We start from the raw sequence: 12,938 nt of genomic DNA on the forward strand, positions 1-12,938 counted from the left end.
GAGAAAAAAAGAGAGAGAAAAAAAGAGAGAGAAAAAAAGAGAGAGAAAAAAAGAGAAAAATACTTGGTTGTGCCTTGAAAAACACCCTGCACTCACACCCTGCGCTCATTTGATTGACCCAAGCTCTGTAGCATGAAGAAAACATTTCTCACTAGTCAGAGAATGTCCAGTGTTTCTTTTTGCCACTTTAACATTAGACTAAACTTGGATGCCTTAAGTAGAGACCTCTTTAAAATCATTCAGAATATTTTGACTATACATATTGTCATTCTAGACCAGCCTGGTAAACCAGTCTAGCAACAATTTGCTAGATTGCTCAGATCAGCCAGCACTAGATCTTGTCCTCAAGACACAAGACAACTAAGACAACTAACATAGTATAGCCTATTGCTACCATACAGAATATGGTAGATACGGTATAAACTACTCTTTTAAGTACTTAATCCTAATTGTCAGTAATAGTTTTGAAGTATACACACATACATATATATATATATATATATATATATATAAATACTTCTTTGTCTAGCTTGTTTGGCTTCATTTGTGATATATTTCAAAACTCTGTACTAATTATAGCTTTGGGTAGTATTACTATAAGCATCTCCAGAGATTTATTCATCTTGAATATCACAAGCAATGGTCAGATAGAATTAAGGATTAAATGGAAACCTGGCAAATTACAAAATTCCTTTAAAGTATATTTTTAAGTCTTAATTGCATTGTGCATGACATAATTTTTGAGTATTCAATACGAACACTTCTGTCAATCTATAAAATGAGCACTTCGGAACAAATCCCGATCTCTGGGCACCTTCTGAGCCATTACTACACATCATATGGAAGCAGTATGGTAAGAGCAAGTTTCTGTTCAATATGCATGCATTTTACAACACAGTTCCTTTGGATTCACCTCTAAGGAATCATGAAAAAAACATCCTCTCTGACCATTTTGTGGTATCAGCAACACGCAGGGAAATTAACTTCCACAACAAGCAGATCAATCCTATCTTGTATTACTTGACACTTGGTAGCCCTGAAATTCTCTCACTTGACAAGGAAGCAGATAAAGCATCAAAATGGTGGGTTTGTGTTTTGGATTGGATCTCTGAGATTATTTTTGAGCCTGCTTGCGCACACACACTTGTGCAGACCTCTGCCTCCATGTATCTAAGCAAGTATCTGCTTTTGGCTACTTACTAGCCATTACCTCGTAGATCTCTCATTTTCACCTGTCCCAGTGGTGGGATCACCACGTCAAAGAAGCTAGCGGAGTATGTAAGGACTAAATTCAACCCACTTTCCATTTTTAATGTGTGCAATCAGCAAATATGCTTCAGTCTTCCAGAGAAGTTATTTCTGAAAACGAGCTCCTAATTTCAGATTTACAGTACAAGACAGACATGTGATTTCAGATCTGTAGCAAAAAAGAGAAATATAAATAGGAATCTAACGCATAAGTACTTCAAAAAATTAAGTTCAGTTAAAATTTTGGTATTAAACTGTAATTTTCTGAAAGCTATATATTTATTACTGATGTTTTTAATGTGAGAACCCCAGCAAAGACAGAGAATGACTACCCCAAATTGAAAAGGAAAACACCTGATTTGTATCAAGTGACATATCATAAAGAGACTTGTGATATTAAAAATGCCTGTTGTCTTGTAAGACGACTTCCATTTCCATGCTAAACACTTTTTCTTTAATAAGTAGCTTAAAAATTCTAATTAATGCAAGTGATTTGTCTTTTTTTTTTTTTTTACTCCAATCTATAAGAACACTCATCTGCAAGCCTACAACAGGTGATGTGAAAACAGTCTATGGTAAAACCTACCAACGACGGCACCTCCGTGTTCGCAGTCCACAAGTCAGTCCGAGAACTGACCGTGGCTTTACCATTGCTGAAGAGCTTTGGAACTCACCCCTTCCAATAGTTCTCACAGCCACGCTCTGGCAAGTGGATAGTTATCTGGCACGTTCAAAAACATGCGCAAAGCAATTTATAAGAGACTGATACACAAAGCATACGTATTCTGAAAGTAATGCCTGAAAGTAATACGTGAGTTTTAAAGGAACAGAATGAGCAGTGAAGGCAAAGAAAACCAACAAAGCCAAACCAACAGAAACCCAAACAAAACAAAACAACCAACCGAACAAAAACAACAAAAAAAAACCAAACAAACAAACAAAATTTTTTTTAAAAGCCACTCCCAGAGACTATTGGGAACCATACCCAACTCAAAACAGCTGGAAGTCGAAACTAACAAAATGTCAGCACTTGACCGCTTCCCATGGCTGGACACCCAGAGGTGAAGAAATGACGGCGCCAGCGGGGCAGTGCCAAAGTCCGGAGGGGCTCTGGCTCTCCGCCTTCAGCCATCTTCCCGCCGCCGGCATGCCGCCCGGCCCTTTAAGCCGGACCCCATGACGGGCGGAAGGCACCAGCCCCGGGACGGCCCCGTTCGCTGTCCGCCGGGGCTCGGGCTGGAGGCGCCGCGGGAAACTTTGGCGGGCAGGGAGCGCGCCGTGCCCCGGCAGTCCCGGGGAAACTCGTCCCTCCCGTCGGCCTCGCACAGGACACAAAGTCCCGGCGGGAGGAGCAGAGGCTCCGCCGCATCCACCCCCTCGGGCGGCGGCGGCAGTGCTCAGCCAGGGACGGAGCGGGCGGGATGGGGCTACCCCCGCCTCCCAGCGCCGCAGCCGCCGCAGTCCGCAGCCCGCAGGGCAAGAGCCGGTCCCAGCACCCACACGGCCGCGGCCCCCGGCGGTGCTAAGCGGCCCCCGGGCGTCCGGGAACCCGCCCCGAGGCATCAGCGGGAGGCGCCGCGCCTCGGGCAGCGCGCAGGGGAGCGGCGCCGCCGCCGCACGTGTGCCCAGGCAGAGGCAGCGCCGAGCGCGGCGGGGCGAGAGTCGGGCCGGGGCGCGGGACCGGCACCGGCACCATCGCGGGGCTCGGGGGAATCACCGCAACTCAAAGTACCCGTGCTCCGGCTCCCGCTCCTCCCCTGCCCGCAGTCCCCGAGCCCGGGCGAACGCGGCGCAAGTGGAACTCACGGGAGGAAGGTGCGCCGCACCGCCGACTCCCCGCCGACCTACCCTCCGGCTGCCGGCGGCGGCACCGACACCGACACAAGGGTCTGCCGCCGCGACCCCCTTCCTGCCCCGCCCCGAGACCGCCCCCCCCCGCGCCACGCCCCTCTCCGCCCCGCCCGGCGCGGGGGACGCGGCGGCGCTCACGTCGGCCCGGCAGGCGCGCGGGGCCGCCGGGAGGCGCTGTCCGAGCTTGCTGTGCTCCGCGCCCGGCCGGGCCGGGCCAGGCCGGGAGCCGGGCCCAGCTGAGCGGCGGCCACAGGGAAGGGGCTGGGGTCCGCAGGGGAAGACTTGGAGTCCTCAGGGAAGGGTTCGGTGTCCGCAGTGAAGGGCCTGGGGTCCACAGGGGAGGGTCTGGAGTCCGCAGAGAAGGGGCTGGGGTCCGCAGGGAGCGGGCTCGGGGTCTGCTTGGAGGGGTCCGAGCCGTGAGAGCCCAGCGGGGAGGGAACAAAGCGCCCCGTGCCCCTCTGACTGGCCTCGGGCAGGAATGGGCGGGTCCCTGTGCAATCAGTCCCGGGGGGTGAAGCCCCTTCGTGCTGGGAGGGGAAAGGCTGTGGTTGCGGGGTCGCAAGCGGTGGTCAGCGAATTGAGGGGAAAGCTCTGCAGGCCCTTTTCCGGGTGTGGGGTGTAACACCAGCTCAGGATAGAAGGGAGCCACGGTATGGTATCCTCCGAGGGATGGGTGCTGGGGATGGCACAAGGCAGATCCTGGTAACGAAGCATCTAAGGCGAACGTGATTGTGGTTGTAAACTTGTCTAGAGCTCCAGCGTACTTGAATGAGACGATATTTTCAGTGGAATTCATAACATAAAACAGGGACTTGAAGCTTGGGCATATGTTACAATGAGCTGTATGTCAACCACATACACCCACCGCATGGGAACCCTGATCAGCATCTCTTGCTGAACAGGTTTGTGCATTTATCTGCATAGGTAAAATGGAAAAATTAGGACCCAAATCTGTATTGTTTTTCAGGGACTTTGTGATGAAGTATTCGTTTATCAAACAGGACTGTCTTATTGCTCCTTAGAAATATAAAAAATTCATATGGTAAAATATAATTCTGCCACCTTCAGATTAAAATAATACTTTTTTTTGAGTAGAGCCACTGACTTCTTTATGACAACAAGTCTGGGTAAGTGGGTCTTTGATGGGTGTTTCAGTATTTCTAAAAAGGGTAGATGTGTTATCAAGATGAAGCATTTTTCTTATAAAATGGAAAATGCATCACGAATTAATTTTTGAAAGCTTATTAACACTAATAAATTAAAGCACATCAGTGGAGTTCTGGCTTGGTCTTAGTTGCCTGGTCCTTCTTCTTCAGAATGTGAAAATTTGCCATGATGGGGCTATAGGACATAGCAAGAAATTAGTGATTAATGTGTCCCAAAGGCGCTTTCATTCTTTGATGACAAGAAATATTAAGCTCTTTGAACAGAAATGGTGACTTACTGGCTCCAACTGATTTGCAGAGTCACACCAGCTTTTTTTTGTAGAGCTCTTTGTCATAACAAACCATCATCGAAGTTTCTGCCAGACTTCCCTTCCTTATTGATCTCAATCATGAAAATGAACACTCTAAGTGCAAAGGCCTGGTCTAAGGATTCCAGGATTTGCCCTGAGCAAAGCACAAGGTGCTTTTGTGAAATAACAAACTGATCAACACCTGTTGCCGAGGCAGGGCCAACCCAAAGGCTTGCCCCCACCTTAAGCTCTATGTGACATTACCAAAGGGTGCAACTTTGCAGTTTGTCACAGGGGGCTAAGTCCTATTCTAGAAGTTTCCCATGCTAGCTGCTCTTATGCAAATTCTTTAATTGGTGTAGATTAATATGTTCTCAAAGCAGTCTTTTCAAAAGAAAGCATGGACAAGGATTTGGAGGACCTCAATATAGTCTTTAGGATGTGAATGTTTCCTGAATTGGAAGGTCTTATTTTATGACAATGCAAGGGCCTACAAATTCAGCCCATTTTCTAAGTGCAGAATTTCTGGCTTACAGGTTGTAATGAAAGGAATCAAAGTATTTGGGGGGGGAAAAAAAAAGAGAAAAGCATTGAAAAGATACATTATCAACTCTTTGAAAAGAAACTGGCAAAGAGACTGAACTTGGGGCCTACTATGAGGATAGTCTTTAAAGTTTCCTTTCTGAATTTTAAAAGCCTTTTTTTCAAAATTAGAGAAAATATATTAAAATCTCAGCTTTTTATGACTACCTTTGTATCAAAGTCATTACTTTGAGTAGAACCTGTCAAATGTCCTGGTTTTCTTTATGGTTAACTTAAGGCAGTCTACCTTAGACTTAATGTTTAATGACTGTCTATATAATTCTACTGAATCTTCCTTGATTTACTCATACTGCATTATTACTTTGAGTCCTGTTTTCATATTGCTTCACAAAGGCAATAAAAATGAGTACATTAAAATGTGATGTTTAATTTTTGCCTCCTTCTGAAATCTGAGACTTGACTTAGAGTATCCTGTCCTTTGAATTTGAAAGTTTCTAACACAGAAAAACAAAATAACTTTTAGACTTTATTCTGTGACTTATGCTGTTACCTCTTAGTGTGAAGTACTGAGAAATAAACAAAGTAAACCCCACATCCTGTAAAATACTGGACTTCCCATAAGACTGACTTCACTGAGTTGAGAAATTATTTCTCATCTTGCTTGACTGGATATCTACTTTTATTATAGTTTTTCGTGGGAAATAAAACTGTGGGGGTGTCTTTAGCTTCAAATCTTTTCATTTGCATTAGGTCCAAATTTAGCAAGGACTTGAAGAGTTTTGAGATTAGGTACACTCTAAAGCAATTGATTTTAGACCTTTGACATGAAAGTTAAATAAAAAGATATGTTTGGTTTGTGGTTGTAATCTCATGATTAAGTACTTGGGCTTCCTTCTATACAGGAATAAACTTAAATTAGTGTCCTAAGCCCTTGCATTGTGGCAAATTTATCTTGAAATTTTTCATTATCCGTGCCTGAACCATGCTGGACCATCACTGCCTGCCATTTATAGATCTGTGAGAAAATACTGTTTCAATTTGTGCAAAAACTTTTTGAGTCATACAGTCTTCTTATTTATACTTCCCTAACACAATAATATTGTTACTGGCAAGCAACAATAATAAATATTAAATCATGAAGGTCAGTATCATATATCTTGATGAAGTATTTTAGATAGGTAAATTGATTCCAGGCTCTGAGCTCTTTGCTTTGAGCACAATTTACTCTATTTTTGCTACAGATACTTTATTTCCTTTTACCTTGGTTTTTTGGTTAAATTTTTGGTTGGTTTTTTTTCTTAGGAAAAACAAGATACAAACTTTCTCTTTATTCTCTTGCATATGTAAAATTACAGACTGCATCACACACTAGAGAGCTGCAGGGAGATTTTACTTTGCAAATGGAGCAGCATGCTGGCAGCAAAAAGAATGAAAGCCTTTGAAGAGCTCTTTTGAGGATAGAAATCAGCCCATGATTTCCTTCAGGCTGCACTTCCATTCATCACTATTTCCCAGGTTTTTTCCTAACACTCACCAAGACAAATTTCAATTTAAAAAAGGGTCCCGGTGAAAAGGATATATATTATAAAGACATGTAACACAGCTGTTGTTAAGGTATACATTAACCAACATGTATAACTTGTAACATGTAGAATGTCGGTATAAAGCAAAACTATACAAAACAAATACCTTTATATTGGAGGCTTAATTTTACCAAAAAGCTAGCTTCAACTAGCTTCAACTTCAACTCTTGTGCAGTAGATTGTCTCTGCAGACTGGAGATGAGGTAAGCTTTTGGGCCACTGCGGTTTATGTAATGCCTTTCCTATGTGTGAAGAATGTTCATCTCCACCTCTGGTAGGACAGTACTTAATGAATAAAACAGCAATTTATGTCAATGTTTTGAAGAAAAATTATTCATAACATTATCTAGAGTGAAGGCATATATTGTGTACCACTGAAAGTGGTTTCTCATTGTTTCAGAACAGAAGATGTTTATTGTTGTGTCTATCTCATCTATTTGTGTGCTGCTATCCTAGATACACACTATCCTTCAAGTGTAAGAGAAATCTGACATGGCTGAACCTATGTATGAGTGATCATTTGTGCCTCAATGCAGGTAATCCAGTTGTCATTAATTCAAATGTGACAACTCAAGTAACTGTCCTTGGGAAATTGTGTCTATTTCTCCTATGGCTTTTTGTGTGTCTTTAAATAATCTTGCTCTTGCCCTTTTGCCTCTGGGATAGCTAGATAGGTCTCTCTGAAGGGTTGGGATTTTTCCTGTACTTACCTTTTATTTGTTTGCTTGTTTGTTCTGAGAAAAAAGATGTCAGATGTCTGTGGTAATAACAAAAGACTTCCCAAAAAAGTTTTAAGTAGAGTAGAATTAGAACTTACATTCCATCCTTAGATTGTCTCCTAAGAATTTAGTGTAGGAAAACAGTGGATTTGCATTCATTGTTCATACTTAATTGTATTAAGCGGTGACTGAGAGTAGATCCCAGCTCACTACTAAATTCTGACATGTTTTGCTGAAAGACCTAATGACTAAGCTGCAGATATGGTCTCTAGTGAGATACATCACTCCAAAAGGCTAATCTCTCTTCCTGCAAAAGAACTTTTTTACAGAAACAGAGGTACCAGTAAATGAAAATGTTTTAAGAAAGTCTATGAGTAGTCCTTTTTGCTCTGGAGGGTTGTGCTGATGTTAAATTATATGCATTTAAGATGTACTTTCACTTTTCCCGTTCAAGATTAAACTACAAAATATTCACAGATTTTAGAAAATGAACCACAGGCACAATGAAAAGAAGGGAAATCAGGTTGTTCTTTGTTACAAAACCTTGAAAGAAGAATAGCCATAATAGGAGATGTAAGAAGATAGAGAAGAGTAGTGAAGTCAAATTGTCCTTTGCATACATGTGCCTAATTGACTATACATATAACTGATTTTTTGCCTAGAACAAGGCAAAATCTGCTAACAAAGTCTACTGAACAAACAACAGTTGTTTAACTTTTAGAATCCATTTATTCTATGCTAACATTGGTTTTTTAAAGGTAACTGCATTCTGAATCACATGAACAGATAATTCTTCAAGCCAGAGGAAATCATGCTGTGGCAGCTGTATATAAATAAGCAGATTTTATTTTAAAGTGTAGAAAACAAACACTGAAAAATAAGCGCTTGAAAAACTGTCAACATTTAGCTGGGATTTATCTACAGTAAACTTGCCAGTGTTATACCATGCTTAAAGCATTTTTTAATGGGTTGAATCATGCATCCACACCTTTTGAAAATCCAGGTAACTCAATTTGTCATGGGATAACTCATAGTGGGTTCCTTAAAAGCTAATTGTTAGACACAGTGCAAGATATTACAAAATTTAATATTTTGGACAAGGATGTAGCCTCAAATGAGCATTGAGGGAGATTACTCAGGCACAAATATATAACGTGAGCAAGACTGTGTGCCATATCAAGCAGTGGTGGGATGTGGGATAGAAGCCAGCTCTCACATTGCTTCATTCAGTAAAATCAATCACACATTCAAAATTAATGTAAAAGAATGAAGTTATGGCACTGGTAAGAGAGATAGTGAAAGAAATGAAACTGATCTATTTAATACTTACGTAATATTTTAGGTTTATTACTGAATGTTTAAATACTAACTGAGCTTTGCAAAAGCAGTGTAAATTTTGCCCCCATTTTCTACCATGTCCCACAGAATCTGCTGAAGTCTTCATTTCTCTAAGACTAAAAATAAAGCTACCCAGTTGTGGATATAGAACAAATTTAACAATCTGCCAAACTCACCATAATACTGCACTTTTATCAAACTATCAGTCAATAAGACCCTGAATTTTAGAAGAGCAAGGCTTCGGTTCTTCATGGAATTAGTGGAAGAGACCCCCTGCAAAATTGCCCTCAGGGATACAGGAGCAGAACAGAGATGGAAACTAATGTTTTTCTTGAAACTAAAATGCTATGTGTAAGAAATGAGGCAACAAAGAAAGGATAGAAGCATGGCTGAGTGAGGACCTCCTAGTCAAAATAAAGTGTAAGAAGGAAATGCACAGGCAGTGGGTCCAGGTATATGTATCCTGAAAAGAGAAGGCTGATGTACTCTTTTATCTTATTTTTCACAGGCTGTTATTCTTACATTTTCAAGTCCCTGAACCTCAAGACAAGGACTGGATGAACAAAGTCCCATCTTAAGAGAAGGTCAAGTTAGAGACCACCTAAGGAATCTGAATATATACAAGTCTATGAGAAGAAAAATTGAATCCCAGGGTCCTGAGGAACCTGAAAGATATAATTACTAAGCTGCTCCCCATTGTATTTGAAAAGTCATGGCAGAGAGGTGAAGCACCCAGTGACTGAAGAAAAGAGAATAATACTCCCATTTCTAAAAAGGGTAAAAAGGAGGAATAGTGGGGAATACTGACCAGTCATCTTCACTTCATTACCCAGTAAGATAAGGAACAGATACTCCTGTAAGTGTTGTTGAGGTGAATGGAATATAGGGAGGTGATTAGAGACAGACATCATGGCTTTACCAAGAGCAGAATGTACTGGACTACTCCAGTGGCCTTTAATAATGGAGGAGCTATATAAGTGGACAAGATAAGAGATACTGATGTGTGTACCTGAGCTACCCTAAGTCCTTGGATATGACCCTTCACAATATTCTCTAAATTAGAGACAAAGAAAGGTCTTTTTGTGAAGGCCTGCTGTGGCAGGACAATTGTTTTAAACTGTAAGAGCATAGGTATAGATTGGGCATAAGGAAGAACTTTGCTGTAAAAAGGTGATGGGGCACTGGAAGTAGTTGCCCAGAGAAGCAGGGGGTGCCCCATCCCTGGAAGTGTTCAAGGCCAGGCTGGATGGGGCTCTGAGCAACCTGGTCTAAGGGAATATGTCCCTGCCCATGGTGAAGGAATTGGAACTAGATGGTATTTAGTGTCCTGTCCAATACAAACCACTCTGTCATTCTGTGGTCTCCTGATTCTATGATTTGATTATTTGAAGACTTAGTTAACATATTTTCATTACTCCTCATTAACCCAGGATTTACTTGTCCATTAGAGAACAAAAGAGACACTAGGTATTATGCCAGAAAGGAGAGATCACAAACTCGGTCCTTCTTCCAGAAAGAAGGAGACAGGATCCCACCAACATGGAATGTTTGGAGATGATGTGCAAATTGCTCTTTCTTGAAAAGACCGCAGCTGGTTCAGACATCCACTTTCACTCTGACGTCTAACAAAGGAGTCCATGCATTGCTTGTGGTCTCTGAAGAAAGGTATCCAACCATTTTTTTCAGACAGATTTAATTAATCCTCTCTATGGAAAGCCTTAGAAATGCATTTAAATCTTAAAACAGCAACACATCTTTCTCTCTCTTGTCATGTATTTATTCTTTTTCCAGTTTACTTCCTTATATCTTACTGCTATTTACATGCCAAAAAGATTCCCTCTGGAAGTTCCTCCAACCAGGTTAAGAAAACAACAGGAGAAAGTGCTGAGATCTGGCAGATGTCCTTTAGGTATATGTTAGGTATTTGCAGAGGTAATTCTCTCTTAAAAATTATCACCTATGGAAAAGGACAGCAAGCCACTGAGTGAATTTGGAATATATCAGGGATATGAAGTCCAACACCGTGCCACCAAAACTAAATTTCTTCTGGCTTGTATGAAGAAAGATAAGCAAGACATGAACCTATGTGAGATTCCCTCATGCGTGATATGCTTATTTCTCTGGTCAGTTGTCGCGATAGAGGGGAAACCCAGACGCTCAATAAGAGCGATCAGCAGGAATCCAATTTATTGATTGTACCAGAGCTCCTTATATACTAACAATAATAGGCTACATGCGTATTCGTAAAGGCGCATTCTAAGTGGTTCACGTCGTCTAAGCTGATCTCTAACCCCTCCTTAGTACCCCTTTCGTGGTCAGCAGTTCTGCCTTTTTCCCTGGCCTTCTAACCACAGATGTCCATTGTTTTGCTGCCAAAACCTAACCTTGCTGGCTCTGCAAATAAACCCATAGTTCAGCAGTAAGACTCAACGGTGGTTCAGTTACTGAGCAAGATACATGTAATATTCTGTAACTTCAGTTGTTACACAGGATGTGTGGTGCATTGTCTTATGAGACCTTGCTCAGCTAACTGCAAGGGGTCTATGTGCCCGTTCTCACGTAGCCAGCTCCTCAGATCAGTAAGCTGCAAAGAATCTGTATATCCCGAATCTATATGTCCCTTTTCACGTAACCAATCCCCCACAGTCAGTGGACTCAGGTTTCCAGAAATGGAATCCTTTCTTTTGATCCCACAGCAGAGCAGACACAAGACAAAATTTTTTCCTTGGTACATTATTCTGAAATAATTGAATGTAAGACTGCTAGAGCCAACTAGGTTGTTTTTCATCCAATTTCTAACCTTATGGCAGATGCACTCGTTCATATTATGTATCTGGATTCCTCTAATATGTAAACAAATAGATTTAACACCATACTCCAATCCTTTTTTATCTCTAATGTAAACTTAAACCTGATTACAAACTGCCTATTTTCCTGTGGAAACACTGGACTAAATATTAGCAAAAATGCAGTTAGTTCTTTTAATGCCTGTCATGGTCAAAAATGCAGGATAGTTTTTTAAAAAAATCAGGGTTTGTATTTTTCTTATTTGTTGTATTTGTTCTATTCTACTGAAATGAAATCAAGATATCTCCCTTGTGAGATACCTATCCTTGTCTAGTAGATTTCAATATTTGCCCCCTTGGTTTTTTTCTAGTCCTCTTGAAAATAGCAAGGTTTCCTTTTTTGTAAAATTTTCTACCAACCTACATTCTGATAGTTTATAAGTCAAAAATTATATGCAATTCTTCATTGGCCGATAAAAAATCTGCTGTATTCTAGGAGAATAATCACATGGCAATGAAGACTTGTAACATCTCTCCAAATGTAATTAACATTTGAAGTACAGCACTATTCCAATTACTTGAATTACCTTCGGCATTTGTTGCAAATTCCTGAAAGTGAATGAATGACACAAATGTCAGGATATTTCAGCAGTGCTTTTATATGAAAATACTCTGTGCATTCATAGCAGGTGTTAGTATAAATACTTGTACTAAATTACTCAGTCTGTGTCAAAATGGTATTTGCTTTCATTCAGATAAAAACACATCTCCAGTCAATTTCATGCAGGAGAGCTTTAAAGACTTCCATCATGGCAGCTGCTTATTATGGACGTAAAGTTCAATCAGGAATCACAATTGTGCAAATATAGGTAGACTTCTGATTACAAGCTATAATTGCCTGGGCCATCAGAATAACTAACAGCAATTCTTGTAACTTTGCCTTTTTTCAAAAGTTGGTGAGAAATACTTGATGTAGTCTTATTCGATCACTTCCATGTCATGAATTGTTTTAGAAGAAACCTAGATGCAGCCGAGTCAATCCTCTTTTGCAGATTGTATGGTGTTTCTATTGATATATTGGAAAGTGCAATGACAGGTGGGTCTGAGATGGTTCTGGGTTGCTCTGGATGTAGCAGGTACAGTGATACTTGTTCAGATGCCCCACAGAAAACAGTAGAGAAGATAGAGCAACGACAATAGCCTTGAGTGCAAAGTTAGAAGAATGGTGCAAGTAGATCAGTAGAAGAAATATTTGTGCTTAAGCAGATTGGTTGGATCTTACAGAAGCAAGTAGTGGAGGGAGAAAAAATGCATGTGGAAGAATACTGCTACTATACTATTTTTCTTACATTCAGGAGCTGATCGTAAAGTAGAGGTTCAGTAAAACACTTAGGTAGCATCAGTGTCTGTCTTC

The 12,938-nt window shown here is 41.2% G+C and overlaps 1 protein-coding gene and 1 long non-coding RNA gene across 19 annotated transcripts in view; one reads left to right on the top strand and one right to left on the bottom strand.

The window, feature by feature from the left end:
• PAM (peptidylglycine alpha-amidating monooxygenase) overlaps window positions 1-3,171 on the bottom strand; it is a 132,719-nt gene extending 129,548 nt beyond the window's left edge. For 8 of the 18 annotated variants that reach the window (XM_042028105.1, XM_042028103.1, XM_042028102.1 and 5 more), the window contains exon 1: window positions 3,055-3,170. The gene's annotated coding sequence lies outside the window, so the exon portion shown is untranslated. Of the gene's footprint in view, window positions 1-1,834; window positions 1,893-1,922; window positions 1,970-2,233; window positions 2,253-3,054 lie in introns of those variants that run through there. The other 10 variants (XR_006016071.1, XM_042028096.1, XM_042028106.1 and 7 more) reach the window with 5 other exon arrangements.
• A 98-nt stretch (window positions 3,172-3,269) lies between these two features.
• Window positions 3,270-10,607, top strand: LOC121664651. Its single transcript, XR_006016072.1, has 2 exons — window positions 3,270-7,217; window positions 9,247-10,607. It is a non-coding gene; the product is annotated as an uncharacterized LOC121664651 (long non-coding RNA).
• The last annotated feature ends 2,331 nt before the right edge of the window (window positions 10,608-12,938 follow it).

The sequence above is a fragment of the Corvus kubaryi genome, unplaced genomic scaffold (genome assembly GCF_017639235.1).
Source record: "Corvus kubaryi isolate FWS band 111438036 unplaced genomic scaffold, C.kubaryi_AGA036_p1.0 37302, whole genome shotgun sequence".
NCBI lineage: Eukaryota > Metazoa > Chordata > Aves > Passeriformes > Corvidae > Corvus > Corvus kubaryi.